Source organism: Anabrus simplex, chromosome 2 (assembly GCF_040414725.1).
Source record: "Anabrus simplex isolate iqAnaSimp1 chromosome 2, ASM4041472v1, whole genome shotgun sequence".
Classification (NCBI taxonomy): domain Eukaryota; kingdom Metazoa; phylum Arthropoda; class Insecta; order Orthoptera; family Tettigoniidae; genus Anabrus; species Anabrus simplex.
The window spans coordinates 761461460-761488354 of record NC_090266.1 but is presented as its reverse complement, the minus strand read 5'-3'; the positions used below and the strand labels follow the sequence as shown (position 1 = coordinate 761488354).

At 40.5% G+C, this 26895-nt stretch overlaps 1 protein-coding gene across 1 annotated transcript in view; it reads left to right on the top strand.

Moving 5' to 3' along the window:
- mmd (mind-meld) overlaps nucleotides 1-26895 on the top strand; it is a 1597006-nt gene that overhangs the window by 343504 nt on the left and 1226607 nt on the right. The window lies entirely within an intron of this gene.

The window sequence follows — 26895 nt, the reverse complement described above, 5'->3', positions numbered from 1 at the left end:
AATCGGTCAATCTAACCTAACCTCAGACGGGTTTCCCCTTGGAAGAGGCGGACTAGTGAGGTAACTTGTAGGTGTAACCTTGGCCACGAACGGTAACCTATCTTCACAGTACTGACACATAGCCTTCTCCTGTCGTGTAGCATCGAGTGGTCTGCTGAAGGCTTTACGACTCCATCCGACAGTGTTGTATGCCCTCACTGCGGAGAGGATTGGAAGGCGTTTTTTAACCTTTTCCATCCCATGTCCGAGTTAACTCGGATGTCAACATGTCACGTTCTGTTCAGACAACGGACGATTTGTCAATCGTCTTGCCGTATTTTGACGAAAATTATGTGCCTAGTCTTTTTTTGACAGCTGCCTTCTGTCTTCCAAGACAGAAGTGTAAATTAAGCATGAAGGAAGATTGTATTTTAGACATGTTAGGGAATTGTTATGAGTCTGACTGTAAATGACCATGTGAAACTTTGTGTTGAGAACCGAAAAGAAATTGTGCTAAACACATGATTGGGAATGGAACCCAGGGGACACTTCTTATCAGAAGGGCAAAAGGGCAAAAAGGGCTCCTCCTCCTCCTTTGCTCAATAGCGTTGAAAACTTCGTTTCAGGAGGAGTTTCCCGGGTTCGATTCTTGTCTGGGGTTTGAGATGTTACTCACGATTGAATAATTCTTCTGGATCAGTGACTGCGTGTTTCCGTTTATTCACAACACTTCCTTCTGCATATACGGTTGGTGCATGCATTTCAGTGGGCTTGGCAGACTGATATGTAATAGCAGCTTCAGGTTCGATAAAGAAAGCAACGGGGGATTACCTCACTCCTCATCTCCCTGTAGTTTGTATAATTTTGTAAATAATTACACAATAATAATATTCTACTTATTGCATTCTTTTTGCCTCCTCACACCTATCGAAAATATTTTCAGTTATAGCATCTCTAAAGGCTTGAGTTTACTAGAGATTAACCACGATAACGAACAAGTCTAAACATGCATAACCATGTCGACGTGATCGCTGCATGTTAAAAAAGCCTTCCAATCCTCTCTGCAGTGAGGGCATACAACGCTGTCGGATGGAGTCGTAAAGCCTTAAGCAGACCTCTCGATGCTACACGACAGGAGAAGGCTATGTGTGACTACTGTGGGGATAGGTTACCGTTCGTGGCCAAGGTTACACCTAAAAGTTACCTCACTAGTTCGGCTCCTCCAAGGGGAAACCCGCCTGAGGTTAGGTTAGGTTAACCGATTGGATTCTGCCTGTGTGCGAGGTTAGTTTAACACGTCATAATGTCGGCTTAACCTCATATGCAAGTCACCCAACCGATTTGAGAGGGATGCCCGATCGATTCGGCTCCTCCAAAATGGCCCGTGAGGTTGGCATTGCCCTCGTACGTATCATATAGCGGTCAAAAACATTCAGTGAGGTTAGCATTGCCCTTTTATGATGTCATATCACCTAGGGGGGTCAAAAGCACCCCAGATCAATTAGTCCCCCAATGGTGTCTGTGAGATTAAGCTTGCTCACGTGTACACAAGGATATGATGTTATTTCGCGTACAATTGTTTAGAACTACATTGGCTTACCACTTGGGTTTAGAACGTACATAGACTTTCTCCTCGGGTTTAGAACGTACTTAGGCTTACTACTCGGGTTTAGAACGTACTTAGGCTTACTACTCAAATAGCCTCGGGATCAAAAAGTACCCCAGATCGATTAGGCCCCCCAATGGTGACTGTGAGGTTTGGCTTGCTTACGTACACAAGGATATGTTGTTATTCCGCGCAAAATGATTTACAACGTACATTGGCTAGCTGCTCGGGTTTCGGACGTACTTATGATCACTACGCGGGTTAAAACGTACCTATGCTTACTACTCAACTATCCTCGGAGTCAAAAATCAACCCAGATCAATTAGACCCCTCCAGCTTGCACTCGTACCCAAGGATATGACGTTATTCCGCGTACAATGGTTTAGAACGTACATTGGATTACTACTCGGGTTTAGAACGTACTTAGGCTTACTACTTGGGTTTAGAACGTACTTAGGCTTACTACTCACTAGCCTCAGAGTCAATAAGCACCCCAGATGAATTAGGCTCATCCAGCTTGCACTCGTATCGAAGGATATGACGTTTTTTCCGCTTATTCCGCGTACAGTGGTTTAGAACATACTTTGGTTTACTACTCTGGTTTAAAACGTACTTTGGCATACTACTCGGCTTAAAACATTCCTAGGCTTACTACTGGGGTTATAACATACCTATTCTTACTACTCAACTTCCAATTTCAATTGTTTAGAACTACATTGGCTTACCACTTGGGTTTAGAACGTACATAGACTTACTCCTCGGGTTTAGAACGTACTTAGGCTTACTACTCGGGTTTAGAACGTACTTAGGCTTACTACTCAAATAGCCTCGGGGTCAAAAAGAACCCCAGATCAATTAGGATCCTCCAATGGTGTCTGTGAGGTTAGGTTTGCTCACGTACACAAGGATATGGCGTTATTACGAGTTCAAGGGTTTAAAACGTGCATTGCCTTACAACTCAACTGGGGGTCAATGACCTCGGTTTGAAAACGTACTTTGCCTTACTACTCATCTAGGGGTCAATGACCTTGTGGGAAAATGCTGACGCAGCACCCATTGTTTTAGAACATTCATAGCGCTTCTACTCTTCTTGATCGCGACAGAAGCTTAGACGAACCTGTCGCATTTGAGGAATTACAGGGAAACTACATAAGCGATGCAGAGAAGACAGATCCTGTCGTACAACATTGATACCGTAGTGTTCGCCACTGGATATTTCAGAGATGAATTAACATGTCCATAATGACCAGTGACGTCCCAAGATTGATCACTCCTTGTCGAACAATGAGACAATATTTTTGTCTGTTACTCAGTCAATGTCTTCAAAAACATTTCCGACACTCGGGTCCCACATTGTAGTCGAAACGGCTTAATTGGAAATGAGGTCAACGAAATGACCAGCCTGCCACCCTTAGTTCAGTGATGCAGCCTCTCTCGAATTCTCCCAGTTGTTTAAAACGTGATCGGATGCACCTTTTTCCCCTTATTTTTGCATACTGCGTGCCTTTCCTCATTCAGTCTCTTATATAACAGTGATACGACTGCCTGCTCTTGTATTTCACTGTTGTTCATGTGAATCGTGCTGGTGGAACACTGATGTCCCTGATGACGCTTTCTGCGCCATCAGTCACGACCGAAATAGATTGAGCGACGTAACTATCTATGATGATATTGTCTGCACCATTCATTCTAATTATGCAACTTATTTTTGCATATGAGTGAATTACCCCTGGCGGATTTCTGGCTCAGATGCTTAAACACTCTTCCTTCATACTCTGACTAAATCTTAATCAGCTCATGTTCCAATAATTCATAAATCAGCAGAATTTAGAGAAATAACAATGGGATTCCAGAATACTTCACCAAGTGTCTTATACTAATTTTAAAGTGTGTACAATATTAAGATACGTTCAGAAGGTCATCTGAAGGCAATCCATTTATCGAAATGAAATACCACTCTTCGTCGGCAAACTTTCAAGACGAACACGTTACATCTCTCGACGAAGTATGTGCTTTTTAATTGTGTTTATACCTGATTACTTATTCTCTTAGCATTTCCTAAGACATGTAGGTTACGGATCGCAGATTTGCAGCAAGTCGAACATATTATTATGGGATATAAGTAATCGCCACATGCTGAAGTTGTAAATGGTGGTTTGAAGTGTACACCCAACACACATGCAGCTCAACCAGTACCAAGCCTTGACTGACTGAAAAACTCACGCCATGTTATAACTCAGACAGCATTGTCGTTAGACTGTACCCACCGTTTTTGTTGACTTGAGTGATTCCCTGAGTCCTTCGTCTATTTTGATGTGCTATTTTTCTGCGCGAACAGGAATAAAACCTGCATTATTCAAAATTAGCCAACCATTTATAATAATAATAATAATAATAATAATAATAATAATAATAATAATAATAATAATAATAATAAGTGAATATTCGTATGAATCCTCCCATACTGGCTTGTCGATCTCTGATATCGCTGTCCGTTTCTCTGTTTAGCTAATCTTGTAACTGTATTGACAATGTTTCCTTGTAGTGACAGGATGAAAAATATAATGTGTCAAATGTGTCCGAAGTATTGTATGCCACTGTGATAGTGTAGTGTTTTAACATTATGTTAACATTATCGCTATAGGGTTTATGCTCTGTTGTGCGAGATGTATTTCCTCTTCAAGTGTTGATGTTACAGGCATCCAAAACTGAAAAAAGAATGAAATAAATGAGCTGATATTAACACCATGTGCTCTGTACGGATCCGAACCAGATGATATAAATGGCCACTAGAGAAGTTTCCGGAATTTTTACAGTGACGAGGAAATTACTTTCCTGTCGTAACCAGCAAATCTGTACGAAATCGTACACAGAATGCTGCGAATTTCACTTCCGACTACACGAATATGACGGGGTAGTGATACGAAACATTGAAATATATATGTTGCCATTGATGCTTTCACGGCCCGTACTTACAAACGTGATATAGACTTTTGGGCTAATGCCATGTCAAGAGAATAAGGTGAAATTATTTACGTTTCACAGAGAACTGTGCTCTGCGTCTTCAGAAGAAAATCTCCAGATTGAATTTCTCCCTATTTCCTTGACACGGCATAAGCCCAATATATCATGTCTACTGAAATACATATTTCAAGAACGGGCTACAGAAAACTTGTTAAATATCCCATATATTATCGGCGTGCTCTCTCTAAATATAACTTTAATTAACATAATTTGAATTCCTTTTGAGAACCATTTTACGTTTATTATTATAGTGTTACTCAGCTTATAATTTGTTTCTACGGTAGGGATGAATATGTAGCTTGCGCTCACAATGAACCACACCAAACCCCATGGCACTACAGCCCTTGAAGGGCCTTGGCCTACCAAGCGACCGCTGCTCAGCCCGAAGGCCTGCAGATTACGAGGTGTCGTGTGGTCAGCACGACCAATCCTCTCGGTCGTTATTCTTGGCTTTCTAGACCGTTCGCGCACAATGAGTGATATGTAATGAAGGACCGGTCTTTTAGAATGACCGTGTATTCTTGATGTTGACAGTGGAGAAAGAAAACTAGTTGAAAATTTTAATCTACTTATCACAGATATTGCACCCGTCCACCTCCCGAGTCCCAGACTAGCATTTATCTCAGGGGTGTCGGTTCATTATTTAAATCATCAAATATAAATATAACGGCATAATAGAACACGGGGATGAACGGAGCAACTTAAAATTAAAAGGGGGAAGGCTCGATTGTAACTTGAATTTAAGGACTCCATGATAGGACTAGGAAGTGACTGTTACTTTAAAAAGGGCATCATGTAACTACAATAAAAAGATTATGAGAGTGGTTTCCTTTGAAATAATTTGCCAGAAGGAGCGGTTTATTACGCCATTTGACGTATAAAACTTTGATACACGTGGCAACAATATTTGAATTTACACACATGTTACATATATAAATCACTTGCCATACCGCAAGTGGTATCAATATCTTGCTGCGTTGCTTCTGAAATAAAATGACATTTTGGAGGTATAATTTACGGATCGATTCCATTTGAATCGAACCGTTACTCAAGGATATAGCTTCCTTCTATCGGGAGCCCGAGCATAACCCATGTTACGGTCGGCTTCCCGATTTAACTAAGATGATGTACTCCGGCTATGTACATTTTTCCGAGACCGGTACTCGGACTGGGTAATGTTTCTCGTGAAGTGCGAAAACTGGATTCCACGGACAGTTCCTATCTTACGATATCCAGCTGATGCCATACCAATGAATTAGCATTTACATATTATTTACATGTGATCTGAATTGTCACCAGTTAGCCTCAGTAGACTACTGACACAGATGAGATAACGAGAAGCGGTGGGAAATACCGTGGCCATGGCCCCCCTCGCATCGCGAGTGAAGTAAACAAACACGCAAGTATGACTGTCACATCGTCCCATACGGAAACCGTACAATAAAAAGATACCAAAAGACTCTAATATTATCATTCTCATTATTCAACATACGAATAGAGGGATATCGTCACCAAATAATTTAATTCACGATATTATCATCCTCGAAATTATTATTATTATTATTATTATTATTATTATTATTATTATTATTATTATTATTATTATTATTATTATTCAACGGTTCCTGGCACTGTCACGTTTGATTAATATCATCATTATTATGCGGGATGCAAACACAAATGGTTATTACTGTTATTATATCCCTCTCGTGGTTATTATTATTATTAATTAATAGGTGACTCAAGATATTATTATTGTTATTCACGTCACTTAAGAGGTTATTATTATTAATAGACCGGTCACTTCCGCCAAATTATATATATTAAGATATCGGTGCAATTACAAACATTTCACTGATCAACCAACGACATCATTACAGTTATTATTATGACAATTATTATTAATCTGACCGCGATGCTTTAACATCGTCCTTACATTATTATTATTATTATCGGTTGCATATTATCATTTAGATTCCCGTTTAACATCGTTATCAACGCTCAATTAATTAAGGCGGTCCAATCCTTTATCTGCAATATTTATTATTATTATTATTATCACGACATCATGATTGTCCCTCGCTCGTCATTACAATGAATACAATATACGACCATTTATGTGGAATCTGAACTCTCCTTATCCTTAGATCCGTTGTATCTCAACGAACAGCTGTGCAGTCTATTTATTTCGTACATGCTGTCACGGGTTCGAATTCTACCCGCTGCGTAACTCAGTATTTCTCTGTGACACTGCCCGTACATTTTACACTCATATCAATATCCTAAGTGTCTCTCGTACGGAATTTATTTTCCTCTCTATCTCGATTCATTTATTTATTCCTCACAGAATTATCAACTGACTTATTTATTCATTTCTGACATCGTACGACCTTTTATTATCTGACTGCAGATTCTTTCCCATTTTCTATCTCATTTGGATCTATGCCTTAGTTCATTCTCCACAAATAATCGTAACATCTTGAAATTATATTTACCAAAATTTGACAATCATGGTCTCGTAATATTAGCACTACATGTTCCGGCTAATGAATCGCAACTTCAAAACGCGACATTTATACGTAAAAAAAAATTGGACCGTAATTTAAACCACACGTTCATTAACATGTACGGATTATTAACACCGATCTACATTTCAATATTATTAATCGATCAAATTAAGTTATCACGCACTTTAATTCCAAATTAAAAAACGACCTCCCGTCATTAAATGATTCCCAATAAACTCAACACTTGATCACATAAATTATTATTATCTCCAAATCATATTTAAAAAAGAAATATCTTCTTTAAAAAAATAGTTATATTATTTATTTATTATTATTATTAATATTTAAAAAAATAATAATTTCGCCTGTAATACGGTAGTCCACTCGTAATATGTTTAACGCATAACCCCTTTTACAAATTCAATTTATTCTGGCACTAATCACTCCAGATATGATTTACTTGGAAATATTATATTAATCGCATCTCACAAATTTAACAACTTCACTTTGAAAATATGACCATATTAATTACAACAAAACACACTTGGTATGGCGAAGCTGGATTTTCCTTCCATGTCATTAAATGGCTCGTTAAAATGACAAAACATAAAAGCACATATCGGGTCTTATTTAACTAGCATAATCAAAATCAAATGTAAAGAAAATTATCGACTACAAAGAAAATATGAATGCATGCATGACTTAACGTACTACACTATATATACAAATTTACATCTCCAACAAACTGAATACATAAAAGACCCGATTATTTACATTATTATGATTTACTACTGTCCGTGCTACAAATTTAGGATGGGGTCGTTAAGCGACCCATCTTGTTACAGAAGGTAACCAAGTATGACCAAATTATTCCCATTTTTCCCATCACGATAACATTTCCCAAATATATTTTACAGTTTAGTACTCATCTTAGTTATCGGTATTCCATTGCAGCTTTGCAGACGAGAGGCTTCATCCAGCCCCTCTCTGCGTTTTACTCCTCCATCCTTGATGGCGTAGTTTCACAAAAGATTTCCTGGCGCATTATTATTTTACACTCATATCTTGATTACCACAAACCTTCACCATTTACAACGTTAACACAACAAATTTCTATCCTAGACCCAAGAATTTAATATATTTACACTATTTAATCTTCGTCCACCTACCGCACAATGGACCTGGACACGTACGACGTGGTGTCAACTATTACGCCCGTCGCAATACGCCCGATTGATACGGCATTCTTGACGTGTTCATTACATCGGTTCGGTATAGCTAAGTACAGGCTACTACTTCCTTAAAGTACTGTTCGTCACACAGTCTATTATGTACGTACTTATGGTGATATATTTTATACTACTCTCTTGCAGGGTAATTACTTTACGTCACTGATTATTCATAAATAAATAAAAACACTATCCTACGTTAACTATTTCCAGATTTAACATGTTGCTTGAGCGCGATCACACTTTACAAACACTGGCGGATGCTCGCGCCATTAAATGACTGTACGTCCGTAGAATTCTAAGTTACCGGCGACCAACAGTTCAACTCCCGATATTCAATTCACGTATGCTGGCGACCGTCAATTCAGCTCCAACGATTCAAGACAAGTGGCTCGCGAGCGTCAATTCAGCTCCAACGATTCAAGACAAGTGGCTGGCGACCGTCAATTCAGCTCCGTATATATGGATGAAGCCTTTTTCCCGCGGATTTGTTGACGTCATGCCCCTTAGGGAGGGGGTGGATTTTTAATATCGGTACTTGCACTCCGAATTGGAAGTTAAAATTTACATCAAATTAATCCACTCCGCTAGCATATCTGCTGGATAAAATATGAACTCCTGTTGATCACAGATTTAGGAGATATGGGTGGATTTCGCTCCTCACATTTCGCGCCTTTGTAAGCGTCCCTGACAACGTGGTCTTCTTTCAGCCAATGAGATTCAAGCTGTCCGGTTTCCAAGAAATCCAGCCTTCAATTTATTTAATTTGCCAATAAGTATTGATTATTTTTCCATGCATGACATCTAATAAATTCATTACATCCATCCGCGTACTCATATTAATTTATTACTGATTACTTTTGTAGTTACGAAAATATCTCATCCCTCATTCCTTAAGATGGTATCACTGAGTCTCCCATCAAATTTTTACTATTGGCCGGCAAGCGGTCACGTGATTTAAATCTCCACCTGCTCGAACTTAGGCTAGCGAACGTACACTCAGCCGCTGTAATTTTCCATGAGGTCATGGAATTTCCGTCCTACCAAAAATATCCCAAGGTCTTACTCATGTGGTGAGTTTTCTTTGTATGATTCTCCCCCTTCCTCTTTCTGACCAAGACTTATTTGTGGACTCTGTATTTCCTTGTACGCCAACTAATGATATTCCCTGCTGTGAAGTAGCTAAAAGTTGTCGTGTTGAGCTAATCCGTCAGGCTCCAGTCTGTCGTCCTTCCTTCGCTCTGATTTCGACATTACCTAAACGAAACATTTTCAACTACACTCCTCTGTATTTCAATAAATGTCTCATATTATTTTACCGATCAAATCATGATTGATTATGGGCCTAAGTCACTCGGGTTCAATATATTGGTACATTTGATTACACATACGTATTAATACATTATTTTCCGATGAACGAATACATGCACGGGGACAAAATGTAATCTTTTCCTGTAAACTTAAAGCTTGTCAGTCTGTCGAAAACTTCTATTATAACAAAATAATTTGTATTTCTTACAGGTATGTTATACGTGTTATAAATGGCGTTTTCGACAGACTGGAGAGCTTTAAGGTTACATTAACTAGGTCGACACTGGAAAGTACGGGTTCCATCTGAACAAAATAGTCTTTGTCCTTGAAATTTTAGGTCTAATGTGCTCAAAGAAGTACTGGAGGCTGCTTTAACGTTTTCTTTATGATTGACTTGATCATTGGACTAACGTGCATGGAAATACAAATAAGAGTCACGGTAAGATTATAGAGTGGTGATAATTTTACATTTTTAAGGATAAAGGAATAATAGTCACTACTGGTACTCGTATGTATGTATGTATGTATGTTCAGTCTTCAGCCGTAAGGCATCTATGTGTAATTGAATATAAGTTAGGTACATCTTATGTCGTCCGTTCCACGATTCAGGCTGTTGTTAAATTTTGAAAACTATAAATCATGACTGGTTTGTATTTTACTACGTTCTTTTCTTTATTTACTTTTTTCTGTCACTCGGAGAAAATTGTTCACTCGAAATTAAAACGGTAACTATTCTTGTAACAGAAGAGCGTTTCAATATACGTCAGATATAATGAACGTTATTAAATTTAACAAATTTAGCAATACACATACATCTGCCAGGTTTCCTGCTGCTGCAACAGTGCCGAGCATTATGAATCTCCACGTGCCCAAACCTGATCCTTACAGACTGGGTAAAATCACGTTGTTTATAGTGTTAGCCTATGATCAACAGAAAGTCGTCATAAGCTCCGCTCTAACAATGAAATGAAATGGCGTATGGCTTTTAGTGCCGGGAGTGTCCGAGTACAGGTTTGGCACGCCAGGTGCAGGTCTTCCTATTTGACTCCCGTAGGCGACCTTCGCGTCGTGATGAGAATGAAGTGATGTTGAAGACAACAAATACACCCGGCCCCCGTGCCAGCGAAATTAACCAATGAGGGTTAAAATTCCCGACCCTACCGGGAATCGAACCCAGGGCCACTGTGACCAAAGGCCAGCACGCTAACCATATAGCCATGGAGCCGGACGCTCTAACAATAAGAATGACCTATGAATGTACCTGAACTGTTATTCGACCAATCAGATATGTTTTTCATGCTGAGTGGAGGTAATGCCTCAATTAGTCACGCGTCTTCTGCGCATGCCTGCAGTCAAAGATGCTATTGTGAAATTCAATTGTGTTTTTGTAAGCCGAAATACGTAGGCTTTAGGGACATATTGCAAATGAAGTGCAGGACGACGTTCTGAAACAACAACATTGCAGCTGTACCAGCAATCAGTGGAGATGTTCCATAGTCGACCAATGCAGAAGAACAAACGTGACAACGTTGCTCCTGGTGTGGAGTGGCGGATTGATTAGAATAGACAGTTCACACATCACTCATAATACAAAGTGAACCGGTGGTTAATGCTTCAAAAGTCCGGGTTATACGTTAGAGTTTAAAAACATTAGCCAGTGTAGCGAAGATGCATGGATTCCACCATCGACCATTCTTGAAATGTCCTTCAGTAGCATTTAATTTCAATTTCAGGGTAATCATTTCGGAAACTTCCAGTTCTTCATTCCAATTTTTAGCGTTGATTATTATTGACACATAAGAATATGTCACTCGGCAACGCAGGTTATTAGGCAGAATTTACGTATATTAAGCTCATGGGATTGTTGACCAAGAAGTTCCACGCTTCAAAATCTAAAACAAAAATGTATTCGCTTAGGAAATATTTTCATGATACCAAACTTCAGCTGTATCCAGCTCTTTGACTGAATGGTCAGTGCAGTGGCTTTGGGTTCAGATGGTCTCTGATAGGATTGCCTGCTGGGAACTTCGGCCGCATCTGGTTAATTCGTCCACGTCGGTGACATGGTGTTTGTGTTCATCTTAATGCACATCTTCATTTACAATACATCACACTCCGAACCACTACAGAAACATGCAACACCGAGCGAGTTAGCCTTGCTGTTAGGGGCGCGCAGCTGTGAGCTTGCATTCTGGAGATAGTGAGTTCGAACCCCGCTGCCGGTAGCAGTGAAGATGGTTTTCCGTGATTTCCCATTTTCACACCAGGCAAATACTGGGGCTGTACTTTAATTAAGGCCACGGAAATATACTTCCCACTCCTAGCCCCTTCCTTTCCCATCATTGCCGTAAGACCTATCTGTGTCGGTTCGACGTAAGTACAGTAAACTTATAAAAAAATGCAACAGTTGATACATGGCTCTAAGTAAGTTTGGCGACAGAATAGATTTGTCATAAATCTACCCCCTGCGGGTGGGGGACGCAGATGAAGAATTCACCCACGGTATCCCCTGCCTGTCGTAAGAGGCGACTAAAAGGGGCGACCAATGGATGATCAAATTGGAACCATGAAACTACTTGTGATTAGTACCAAGACACGGGGAAAACCATGGGTCGCTTTTACTCGCGCGTAGTACCACTATGTTCGGTACCAAATAGGTTTGTGATTAGTAGCAAACAAGAGTGCGACGGCTTTTACAGTGTCTGATTAGTAGCACTATATGAGCGACACCATGGGACGAGGGAACCCTTGGTTCTGGCTTGCTTATGATTAGTACCCACTATATGAGGAATAGTAAGAGTCCCTGTGGTTAGTACACTTATGTGCTGATCGTCATAAGTTGGCGTTGCCTGTAAATGGCGCCGCAATGAGCGAAACACCGACGATCTGTAATAAATGTGGGAATTTCATTACCTGAGAGTAGTACCATAATGTGTGCAATACCGCCAGTCTATGCTACTCTTGATTAGTACCGCAACATGACAAATACAATGGTTCTACTTTCCTAGCTATAAGTACTATTATGAGGGGCCACTGACTTGGATTTTGGACCCCTTTCGACTACAAGTATCATTGACTGAGTCTTGTGCTCTAGAAGCAGTCCCTTGGTCAGTAATACTATTGTTCTACGCCAGTTTCTGTGCAAGTGAGGCACTGTGGGTCAGTTCCACTGATCGTTTTAAATTCATATCAATCCATCCATTCATTCGTCGTCCTCACGTTTTGAATTGTGATCAGTGAATGATTTTGGGCTTTTAAATTGTCATTTCATTTGGTCTCTTTTCTTGACATTAGGGGCCGATGACCTAGATGTTAGGCCCCTTTAAACAACAATCATCATCATCATCATCATCATCATCATAATCATCATCAGTCATAAATCTGGGCATGCAGACACCATAAAGGCCTACAGGGTTTTCCGTGCAAAACCCGACCACTCGCGTGGTCGATTATTAATGGCTATATTGTTCTATTAGGTCAAAGGAGATCTAAAACCATAACTCCTATTTTTGAAGATCACGATTAGAATGCAACTGTTCAGAAGTTACAAATCCTTATCAATTTTCAAGCAAAATTGCTATACAGTGTAATGGCAGATCGAAATAACTATTTTAACGATCTTCCAACATTTTGAATTCATAAGAGGATTATTTTTGGACAGACAGGTCTCATAGCATCTGAGCAAAGGCTACATTCTTGTCTGGTGTGAAAATTATGAAAGAACAGAAAAATAATTATTTGTGTTGCCGACAGTGAGGTTTGAACTCACCACCTTCCGATTGAAATTTTGAAAGGTGACAACTACGTGAACAGAACCACGTAGCCAACTCGCTCGTGCGTGAGCGCTCTGTGTGTGGGCGCGCGCGCGCGCGCGTGTGTGTGCGTGTGCGTGTGCGTGTGTGTGTGTGTGTGTGTGTGTGTGTGTGCGTGTGTGTGTGTGTGTGAAACAGGCTTTCGTTGGGAAAAGGTTACATTGCTCGAATTGGATAAGTTGGATGTAATTCAACATCGATAATGACACTGTTAATGGCTGTACGTTCCGCTAACTACATTTTACAGTTTTTAGAAACGCCAAAATAACCAAAAAAATTCCGAAAGAGTTATTTTACGCCTGAAGTCCCAAACTCATGAGATGACACGTTCCATTTCAAAAATTCTACCTGCATTGGCGAGATTTGAACTGGGGGCGCATTGGTGAGAAACCCACTAACGATGCCATTTGGGTGTCACGCGCCAGTAGTGTATTCTACTATACCTCAAATCCTTTTACGTCTCCACTGTGATCGGGAATATCTACCTTTGACAGCACAACCATTATTCGATATCTGTACATATTTTATGTTCGTTCTCTGCTTCTGTCAGACAAAAATTAAGTGATTTTGCTTCCTGTTAAAACATCGTTCTAACGTCTAAAGATTTCAGTGCTACTGAATTTATAATATCCGTTTAAATGCTTTATTGAGTTTGGTGATGCTCATATAGTCAGATATTTTAAAAATTGAATGACCGTAGACACTACGAATAAACCAATAAAGTTGTTCAAAATTGGATTAATGTTTGTTGATACCTGGAATACATAATCCGGAACGCGAAAATTGTGTATTGTAACTCTTGTGATTGACAGCTCTTGTGATTGACAGTATTGATCAAAATTAAAGTTTAGGATGTTAGTGTATATGCACTAATAATACCATACCAGCTGTGACTGAGGTTGGAATGGTTATCCTGTTCTTACTGAGGGTAGTGTGGAAGAAATACATCCCATTATTTTCATTTGCAATCTGTTACATAACGGAAAGGAGGAAAACGGCAAGGTATGTGGACAAGATATCCTTAATATATATTTTTCTTTAATTTGAATAATAATCGAAAAGCACACATATGGGCCTATTATTCGCAGTTGGTAGGTCTGATATAAATGGATATAAAAATAAACGTCTCTTGAATTGTACTAAATATACGAGTATGCCAAGACTGGATGACATTGAATAAGTTTGATTATCGTTATTTAGACTGCGATAAAACAATTAGTTCCTGTATTATTGGTAAATTAAAGAACAAATTGTAAAATTATTATCATTGGAGGAGGTACTTCTATACTGCGCAAGTTCCATGTAGCCATTTCAATATTACAGAGAAAAGATTAGCACATTCACGTTTTTCTCATGATGATGCTACCAGATCACTTTCTTTCAAGTAGATATAAAATCTCTAGAATTCGCATGTACTACTTATCGGCTTCGGCTCTGAGCTGCACTTAATTTTACAGTTATACGTCAAGAATCTCTTCAAGTTGATTTATTTTGATTTACGAACTCATTTTTGTAGTCTCGTTGTCCCTTCGGAAAGCAATAACGTGTTAATGGTTCGGAATCAGTTGGGAGGTAACTATCATGTACAAGTAACCTGGTTGTTGGAATGTTAAGTGTAGATACAGAGCTTCACTTTATGGACGTAGTCGGGATCTCTGTCTCCCGTGCACACACTCGTACACTCATGCAGGTGACGCTTTAAGTAGTTTACCATTGTTAATGCTTGTATAAACAAGAATGGTGACTTGTTTTTCTGCTCGTATTTGAAATAATCACGACCTGAGCATCGGAAGTAAAACAACAAGGAATCTTGTTGGATGAATAATAAGTTGTGTGTCCCCACTCCTAAGAAAATTCGTACCGAGAATTTGGAAGATACCTAGATCACATCGTACAATAAAAGGTTTCAATATTATCACTCAGACATTAGAGAAAAGCGACTGATTATCGTTATGAGTTATACCTAGTTTTGCGGTAGGCTATGTGTCATACTTCTTCCACAATTTAATGAATGTATTTGGGTAACTTCCTCAATATTTCCGTCTTTGTGTGAGGTGGTTTTAGTTTCGGAGATCACACACTGAAGATTAATTTATTTCCTGCCTTGAGAAACTGGTTAGTGAGGTGTGCTGAATTTGTTCATTTAGGAGGTGACAGCATCTTATCGTCGGAGGGTGCGTCACCCATGTGATATCATCGTTGCCTTCTCACCAAGGTGGTCGTGGTTCGAATACCGGCCAATGCATGTCAGATTTTTTAAATAAAAGTCACGTCCCTGTGGCTCAGATTCCATTTAAAATGGAAATGAAATGAAATGGCGTATGGCTTTTAGTGCCGGGAGTATCCGAGGACAAGTTCGGCTCGCCAGATGCAGGTCTTTTGATTCGACATCCGTAGGAGACCTGTGCGTCGTGATAAGGATGAAATTATGATGAAGACGACACATACACCCAGACCCTGTGCCAGCGAAATTAACCAATTATGGTTAAAATTCCCGACCCTGCCGGGAATCGAAACCGGGACCACTGTGACCAAAGGCCAGCACGCTAGACGTTTAGCCATGGAGCCAGACATGTAAAAATGAAGATCCCGTGCCTATGAACATGATATCAGCTGTTATGTAAAACTACCAGCTTGCTTGCATTCATCCTATCACAAGCCCAAAGATGTTCAGGTAACGTGCCTGCCCCACACACGGAAGCCCCGCGTTCGATTCGTGGCCAGCCTCAGGATTTTAATTCGAGGCTGAGGACTGGAAAGATGTTCACTCAGCCCCATGAAACAAAATTAGCAGATCTCTGGTACGATAGGCAGTGGATCAGGTCGTCAAAACCACGTCACGCTGGCCACGTGACACTTCAATATCTGCAGGCCACTTAGGAGGGTAACGGTCGTCTTGATAAGGCCATGGGACTGCAACAGCCTACATGCGTCACGTTTCTTTTATATAGTATTTTATATTATCATCGTTCGCATTTATAAGCGCCTGAAAGATGCATTAACCGTTCAGATGAGTATGTAACACGCTCAACTATAAGAAATCATTACCAAAGCCCTTACAGTTAATTGCTCAAAGATTGAGAGTGACTCCACCATCCAGTGTTATACGTGCTAATTCACTTTCCAGTAGAGGACAACGAGTCAAACTGAAATGGTTTGGTCCAAGTTCACAAGAGCATTCCGATACTATCGTACCTGTCCCAGAGTATCTAAGGATCCATACTCAAACAATAACAGCATATGCTAGAGCTGTACCTTAATTACATCCACACTCGCTACCTTTCCTGTCCCTATCTTCTAAGTGCCACCCTAATTTATGTAGAATACCACGAAGAAATTACACAGACAAAAGTTGTTAGTAATCAACAACACTTTTAGTAGTGTGAAATTATTATTATTATTATTATTATTATTATTATTATTATTATTCCAGTAAAGATGTAATATATGTAAACATTTTGAAATTAAGTTTAGTAAAATGCTGTCATTTGATGTGTCTGGTATTCAAATATTACTATAATGATTAGTATTAGTTAGTTGTAATCCTGTGTTCTTTATTGGATGATGAGATCCCACCATTCACCTTCAATACGTGCCCTAGTTTGAAACCTATAGTCATGCAGCGATCCATCGATTTTGACGGTGTATTTGTACGAAGCTTGGGGCTCATCTCTATGACAGTGTATCGCATATCCCCGCTCCGTGGTTCACGCTCCAAGAGGCCCGCCATTTGTGACGGTGTAGCTGCAGAGATTGATTCCTTTCGGTCCGCTGAATGTGGAGATGGCATCCCGCGTCTGTCTCACTCTACTTTGTTTTGGATGTCGAGTGTTGTTACACAATCTTCTGGAGACGGGAATTGAGGATGGGAAGACTGCAAGTTATGACGCAACCTAAAAATACTTCTTTTGAGACATTTCGTAGAGTTCTGTACCATTTTTGAGTCGTATTGTTCTTTTATTTCTTTTTGTGTCGCTGATCTGAATTTATCTGAGCTCATCTATATAAAGTTATGGAAACCTTGACTTATCATCTAAAAAGACGAAGAGGTTCACGAATCGTAAGTTACGCATAAGTTGTGCTCAATAAAAATGGACTCGCAATATCAATTGACAAATCCACGCAAATGTAATAATAATGTTATTTGTTTTACGTCCCACTAACTACTCTTTTAAGGTTTTCGGAGACGCCGAGGTGTCGGAATTTAGTCCCGCAGGAGTTCTTTTACCTGCCAGTAAATCTACCGACACGAGGCTGACTTATTTGAGCACCTTCAAATACCACCGGACTGAGCCAGGATCGAACCTGACAAGTTGGGGCCAGAAGGCCAGCGCCTTAACCGTCTGCGCCACTCATCCCGGCCCACACAAATGTAGGATTATCCTTTAGAGATACGTGTAGAGGATTCAAATCGGTAAAGTATTCCCGTTGGAACCAGATTTCTAACTTCCTCAATACAATGACCCTTATTTCAATGGTTTCTCTCTCTTTCCCCAGTATATATCAGGCATCGTGGTGTAGTGATTTTTCAGTCGTCTTCTTGCTGCCCTTATTCCATCTTTATTGGGTTCAGAACTTTGTGTGAATTTGGGCCATTTTTATGGCTGGATGCCCTTTCTGACACCAACCTTATGTGGAGGAATGTACGCTCTATTGTGTGTTTCTGTGGTAACTGATAAGGTAGTGTGTTTTATGTAGATGAAGAGGAAATACGTATTAAGAGGAACACAAGCACCCAGTCCCAGAACCAGACGAATTAACCATTCACAGTTAAAATTCATGACTGGCTCCTTATCTGAATGGTGAGCATACAGTAATCGAGCCAGGGGCACTCTAAGCTGAAGGTCAGTATGCTTCAATTTCTCGGAAAAGTGCTGTGATGTATTTTTACAATGTTCTGTACGTCGCACCGACACAGACAAGTCTTATGGCGACAGTGGGTTAGGAAAGGGCTAGGGTCGGGAAGAAAGTGACTGTGGCCTTAATTAAGGCCTGGTGTGAAAATGACAAACCACGAAAACCATTTTCAAGGCTGCCGACGGTGAAGTTCGAGCCCACTCGCTCCCGAATGCAAGCTGACAGCTACGTGGCCCAAATCATGCAGACACTCGCTCAGTATTTTATTGTGATAGATGTCTACCTAATCCAACAAGTTTTTTAGTCATCCTGACTGCAGTTTTTGTATACTCGTTCGGGAAATATATTTATACAACACTGTATTTTAAGTTCTGTGATGCCTCTCCCAATTCCAAATAATTAGAGTTGCAGAGACTACTACAATCAATGTAGGTTTCACAAACAGGGCTGACTATCAGAAACGTCCCCGGCCCATTAATAATCCTAGAAGAACAGATGAAGAAGAGAGCACTTGTATTATGGTAACGTTCCTATCATTCGTTGGTCATAGATTTTAGTATTTGTAACGTTGAAGTAAATAATGAATGGGTTATAGCCTCAATGCTAGTGTTTTGGCTTCCTATCATAGCAGTTTTAAGGAGCTGCCTATCCGCGGTGGTGAAAGCGTGCTTCATTCTCTAAGGATCGTAGGCTCGATTCCCCATTAGGAAGTGAAACATCTAGAAAGGAGGTTTCCACTGGTCTCTAGGTTTTCCAGCCTATACCAAAAAAGGGTACCGGGTTAACTCGTTAATTCCAGGGGTCATACAGCTAACCATTTTTTCCCACTTAGTGCCGAGGTTACGGATAGTGAAGCCACCATGCGACAGTGATAAGCATATTCCTTGTTGGTGCACGAGCCTGATTTTATGAGAGTATAGTGCTGCCTGACCTTTAGAAATGATGTTAACTGCCCTTCAGGTCTTAATTTAATTCTGTACAGGGAAGTGATTTATTACTTTCGAAGAAGGGCAATGGTATTAAAAGTGGGGAAGAATTAACCGCGCTGCTTGAAATGGCTTCTTAGAACTTTAATACGAGATATTATATAATGTTAAGGTAGTGTTGTTCATTTAATATTTTCCAACGATTATGATTATTTCTCAGTTGCATTGAAAATATTCTCTCTCAAACAACTGTTATTACATGTAATTTCTATAATATTATTAATTATATTTCGAAATATTAAGAGTGAAGGAATAATTGCTGTGTTTATGACGCAAAATATGTCTCGAAATTGCTTTAGTCATACAAATAATATGTATATAATACACTTTTTTAGGAGCGAAGTTATATATGTAGGAAATACTGTAGTTTACTTTTATTATAAATTAAAACTAGACAAATAGGGACAAGAAATGCTTTTTTGCTAGTGGCTTTGCGTTGCACCGATACAGATAGGTCTTATGGCGACGATGGGATAGGAAAGGCCTAGGAGTTGGAAGGAAGCGGCCGTTGCCTCAGCCCCCGCGTGAAAATGGGAAACCACCGAAAACCATCTCCAGGACTGTCGACAGTGGGATTCGAACCCACTATCTCCCGGATTCAAGCTCACAGCCACGCGCCCTTAACTGAACGGCCAACTCGTATTGTGGACAAGAAATGTTTAGCTCGGTTGTTACTCTATATATTGATTATCTAGTTAATTTTATCATGTTATAAGGTTTTATACGTACAAGATTGATGCATTTTAAACTACGGTTTTGTAATGTATGCAACCACTCAAAGGATTCGAGCTATTGATGAATATGGATAACTGATTACAAAACCATCTTCAAACCGTGTATATGTATATAGACACTAACATTGTGAAGACAGGAGTTATATATATATTAAAAAATTTCTCCCTCGACAGACAAGACATTGAATAAAAAGCAAAAACAAGGCAAATTCACCTCTGTACAGGCCATGAAGGTCGTTGGAGGGTTGGAAGGTAAAGGCTTTCACTGTCCGTAATATCGGCAATTGGTAGGGTAGTGTGTTTAACTCTACCTTCGGCCGCCTTTTCTCCCAAGAATTAACCTGATATTTATTTTTGGTGTAGGCTGAGTGAACCTCAGGGCCATGAGCACCCCGGAAGAGGAAATCTCGTTTTTAAAAATTTTCGATTCTTGATAGCGAATCGAACCCACGTCCTCCCGGGTGAACCAAGCGCGCCTTAACCGCCTCGGCCAGGCACCTCCTAAGATATTTAATGAACGTCAAAAAAAGTCTCGTATAAATCCTTAGATGAATGTATAAAACCGTCGCTGTTGCCAACTATGAAAGTATATGGTTTACAAGCTCCGAATCAGCAAAAAAAATATATCTAAGAATTGAAGATTGTTTATTTTGTTTTGACTAATAGACAAACTGGTAGAGAGACACCCACACACACACACACACACACACACACACACACACACATACACGATTAACTGTCTAGTGATGACAGACAAAAATTAAAGTACGAGACTAAATACCCTGAAGTTCTAAAATAGGAAATGTAATGAAATTACAACAACGGTAAACACAGAGTTTAAAGTTCATTCGATCTAATACAAATCGCTGCACTCTACATGCTTCGTTTCCTCTGGGGATGTACTATACTGTAGCTGGTTAGAATGTGTTGTTATAATCTGTGATGTAGCTAATAATTTAACTTTAGTGCTCTATTATAATTGTTTTATGTTGTTTAATAGTGACCTCATCAATAGATATGTTTTTAACATGATATAATTAAGGAAATTTTATCTATTTTTCAATAACAATAGACTGTCTTCACACCCAAGCATTCAACTGTGGCTGGAAATTTACTGAGTTCTATACTCATTGTAGGTGAATAGTAGGATGTTATCTTATATACGTCGTACGTAGTACAATAATTAACTTCGTGGACTGGCCGCAAAAGGGTCGCTATGGTAACCTACAGTGGATATGTTGTACTACGGGATGGCGCCTTGACCGTTACTTGCATATGGTGTAAGCAGAACTACGGTCTAGTTTGTAGACGGCAGTTGAAAAGAAGTAACGGAATACGAGAATGTCCCAGTTTGAGCAACAGGAAAATATCAAATTCTGCCAGAATGCGAGCAAATCCGCTAAGGTAATGTTGCAGATGATGAAACTAAAATCGCCCATATCGCCATGGCGGAATACATCGCGACAAGGCAGGTGAAAGTGTGTGTGAGGTTTCAGCTGTTTTCTGACTCACTGGGAAATGCGCACTGAGAGTTCATTCCACAACAGAAACTGTAAACAAGAACATCTACGAGGAGTTCCTTCGCCGTCTATGCCATTCAAGTCCACGAACCTATTGACTGTGGTAGTAGAGAAATTCACTACATGCAAAGCATCCAAAAAAGAAAGGCCCCAACTCCAAAATATTCCATTATTTACCTTTCCATATCACTTGGTAGTATGTTGTATAATGCACCTACTTCAAAAATATTTCAACCCAATTCCAACTCGAACGTGTGTGCACATTGCAGTTAATATCCAACCCAGTGCTCGAGAGCTTTAACTCCGTAAATACTCCAAACAGTCTCTTAACAAATGGGGCATTAAACTCCAGATATCAAGACAAACGAAACCAGAGCACACAACAATTCACATGCATGAAGGCGTGTGACAGAATAAAATGCAGCATCTGTGTGGGAGTCTTGCTTTATTCAGAAGAAAAACACAAAAATCACTTTTCCTAGTGAATCCTTTACAACGGAGGTGCTCAGCTGGGCGCCTGTTGAGAATAGCCCAGTGCGGCCGGACTGGCGTGACGTAAATCCGGGCAGCCTACGTAACAAGCATACGTCACAGTGAAGCGAGAGAACGAACACAATTTGTAGGCAAGCAAGGGAGCATTGACGTTCGATTATGATCACGAAGCTCTCCTCCACTACTCACCGAAGTGCTGATTGGGATGCATTATTTAAAGTAAAACTCTATATTAGGAACAAAAACTGACATTTTCAAGATATTCCGGTTTGATTTATACTGCGCTCGATATAAACAGTCAGTTTTATTTCCTTATATTTATTCATTCAAAGAAAACTGACACTTTATAATGTTCGTGTTACCATCTACAAAGGTACAGGGTTTAAGCGTACAGGCTATGAGTTACAATCCTTTGCATGGGAATGACAGTAAGTTATTTAAAAAAAAAGAAAAAATTCCTGTTATTCATTAAGCAAAAATTAATATAATTACATAATGCAAGAATGATTTTGCACAGTAGTGGTGTGTGACTTTCCCTGTTCACTGAATTTCTGAAAATTTAACAGTCGCCCGGTGATAATAGCTAGCCACTAAATGGCTAGAGGGAGTTTCATCACGTGTGAGGACATACATACGAGGATTGGGGCAAAAGTCAAGGCAACTATTTCTTTCTTGTAGATATGTGAACGGATCACAAACGTATATATGTCGTGTCGAAGTTCTGCAGGCATAGTGTGTATGCAGAACAACAGATGGCTCTGAGATAGCTGGTAGTAGCACAGCGAGGGCTGTGAAATCAGTCAGTTGGTGAGTGTCGTGCGAGATGGTAGCAACCCGTGTTGAGCAGCGCGCTTACATCAAAATAGCCGTTCTCCGAGGGAGAAATGCGATGGATTATCACAGTCAATTAGTGGAAGCCCTTGGGAATAACGCCCTACCATACTGTACAGAAGCACGGTGGGTAGGAAAGTTTCAGCAAGGACGTGTGTCAACCAGTGATCAGCAACGTTTGGGAGTACCGGTCAGTGTGCGGACCGACGTGGCACGTGCCGTCATCGAGCAGCTCCTGGATGAAGACAGACGATGGACGTTACTGGAGTTGGAGAGGGCAAGTGGCATCGAGAAACGCACCGTCCACAGGATATTGCGTAATGAGCTGCAACTGCACAAAATCGCATCGCGGTGGGTACCGCATGCACTGATGGATGTTCAAAGGTAGGTGCCTTATGCAATATGCTCCTACCACCTTGCACTCTGACAACAGGACGGCGATCAGTTCTTGTCACGAATAATCGCCATCGATGAATTTTGGTCCAGGGCATACGAACAAGAACTGAAACGTCAGTCCGCGGAGTGGCGACATGTTGGATCACCAAGGAGGGAGAAGGTTCGTCAGAATCCTTGCCCAGTCATATTGATGGTGATCGTCGCATATGACGTCAGGGGTGTCATTGTTTGCCACTTTGTTCCACATGGCAGAACAGTGACCGCACAGTACTATAGGGACTTCCTGGTGCGACAGGTACGACGTGGCGTTCGGGAGAAACGTCCGGATCTTGTGGACAGTGCAATAATCCTGCACGACAATGCAAAACCACATAAAGCAGAGTGTGTAGAGAAGCTACTGCGACGTTGGGGATGGGAAGAATTGGAGCACCCACCGTACTCTCCCGACATTTTGCCCTGTGACTTTGATCTCATTCGAAAGATTAAGGAACCACTAAGTGGTAGGCAGTTTGCAACACGAGACGACATTGCTAATGCTGTGTGCCAACAGGTGACCCGATTCACACATGGTGCGGCAAACGCTGAGGCAGATGGTACTCAGCGCCTCCCACATCGTTGGCAGCGTGTGGTGTCAGTAGCAGGGGACTACTTTAAGGGTCTTTAGGCCCAAGTTTGTCATGTCAACTTCATGTGCCGGTAATGTTGTCATTCTTTTGCACCGAGAAGGCCATGTTTCCCTGTATACTAAGGTAATAAATTAGTGTGTTACGATATTTCAGTGCTATTCATTGTCCACACATGTATTTAACACCTTGCCCTTTCGTCTGTATATGTCACATTTTCCAACCGGACTGGTATCTTCAAAAAGTAGTTGCTATGACTTTTGCCCCAACCCTCGTATTTACTATCCAGAATTTCCAGGATTTCAGCAAGATATAGCAGATATCCTGGATTCAGGAGGCCAAATGGATTGTATTGCGATTGACCTATCTAAGGCATTTGATAGGGTAGATCATGGAAGACTACTGGCAAAAATGAGTGCTATTGGACTTGAAAAAAGAGTGACTGAATGGGTGGCTGTATTTCTAGAAAATAGAACTCAGAGAATTATAGTGGACGAAGCTTTGTCTGACCCTGTAATAATTAAGAGGGGAATTCCTCATGGCAGTATTATTAGACCTTTATGTTTTCTTATATATATCAATGATATGTGTAAAGAAGTGGAATCAGAGATAAGGCTGTTTGCAGAATGTTATTCTGAACAGAGAAAAATAAATAAGTTACAAGATTGTGAGCGGCCGCAGGATGACCTCGATAGTGTTGTGAGATGGACGGCAGGCAATGGTATGATGATAAACGGGGTTAAAAGTCAGGTTTTGAGTTTCACAAATAGGAAAAGTCCTCTCAGTTTTAATTACTGCGTTGATGGGGTGAATGTTCCTTTTGGGGATCATTGTAAGTACCTAGGTGTTAATATAAGAAAAGACATTTTTTTTTTTTTTTTTTGCTAGGGGCTTTACGTCGCACCGACACAGATAGGTCTTATGGCGACGATGGGATAGGAAAGGCCTAGGAGTTGGAAGGAAGCGGCCGTGGCCTTAATTAAGGTACAGCCCCAGCATTTGCCTGGTGTGAAAATGGGAAACCACGGAAAACCATTTTCAGGGCTGCCGATAGTGGGATTCGAACCTACTATCTCCCGGATGCAAGCTCACAGCCGCGCGCCTCTACGCGCACGGCCAACTCGCCCGGTAGAAAAGACCTTCATTGGGGTAATCACATAAATGTGATTGTTAATAAAGGGTACAGATCTCTGCACATGGTTATGAGGGTATTTAGGGGTTGTAGTAAGGACGTAAAGGAGAGGGCATATAAGTCTCTGGTAAGACCCCAACTACAGTATGGTTCCAGTGTATGGGACCCTCACCAGGATTACTTGATTCAAGAACTGGAAAAAATCCAAAGAAAAACAGCTCGATTTGTTCTGGGTGATTGCCGACAAAAGAATAGCGTTACAAAAATGTTGCAAAGTTTGGGCTGGGAAGACTTGAAAGAAAGGAGACGAGCTGCTCGATTATGTGGTATGTTCCGAGCTGTGAGTGGAGAGATGGCGTGGGAGCAGTAGACGAATAAGTATGAGTGGTGTCTTTAAAAGTAGGAAAGATCACAATATGAAGATAAAGTTGAAATTCAAGAGGACAAATTGGGGCAAATATTCGTTTATAGGAAGGGGAGTTAGGGATTGGAATAACTTGCCAAGGGAGATGTTCAATAAATTTCCAATTTATTTGCGATCATGAAAAGGCTAGGAAAACAACAGATAGGGAATCTACCACCTGGGCGACTGCCCTAAATGCAGATCAGTAGTGATTGATTGATTGATTGATTGATTGATTGATTGATTGATTGATTGATTGATTGATTGATTGATTGATTGATTGATTGATTGATTGATTGATTGATTGATTGATTGATTGAATTAAAGTACAATCGCTCATCGCTTGCCACGTCCGAGTCGTTGGCTGAATGGTCAGCGTACTGGCCTTCGGTTGAGAGGGTCTCGGGTTCAATTCCCGGCCGGGTCGGGGATTTTAACCTTCATTGGTTAATTCCAATGGTTCGGGGGCTGGGGATTTGTGCTGTCCCCAACATCCTCGCAACACACACCACACACAACACCATCCTCCACCACAATAACACGCAGTTCCCTACACATTGCAGATGCAGCCCACGCTCATCAGAGGGTCTGCCTTACAAGGGCTGCACTCGGCTAGAAATAGCCACACGAAATAAAGAAATTGCCTGCCAGCCCGCCCACGTACAGTGCTGGGCGCCCGCGGGATGGAATGCCCAGCGTGAACACCTCTGCTTTTCAAGGACAAACCGCTGATCGAAACATATAAGTTACATCATGTTAAGAAACAATACAAATATCTTATAGGCAAGCCTCAAGCTCTCATAGCTTCTATAATAGAAGAAGCAGGTAAAATTCACAGTGGTAGTGAAAGTTAGTGATGTAAACTGCTCTGTGCAGAGGCTAATTATAGCCTATATTGCACTGATAAGTACTTTCAGTTTATATTCTATGAAGATAGCGTTTTCATTAAAATGATATAAAGTTGAACCAAGTAGATATTGAAGTGTAAAACCGTGTCCAAACAATAATCCAATCCTGAGCCATTGACACCCTGTAGGCCTAACGCTTTTCCTAATCAGCACTCAAAAATAGCATCCCGAACATGGCCCATCATAGGTAATTAACCCTACAAGATATCCTTCAGCATTCGTCCACAGTACATAAATTCGCGACAGAGAAAAACGCCCCTCCTGAATGTTGTATTATGGAGTTGGGTCATTTTCGTATTTGATGCTTCATTTTTAATGTTCGGTACAAATAGCCTACGTACAGCTACACACACTTCCACAGACAATACGGAAGGACAAAGTTTCTTCATAGTGTCCTCGTACACACAAGTACCAGGAGTTGTAAATGAAATATATCCTAAAACGAAGCAATATTCATTGATACTAAGGATTGTGCTATTGCGTATTGGAGTACACTATGATGTATCTTTTAGGCTTTATTTGGATTAATCATGTCATTTATCTAC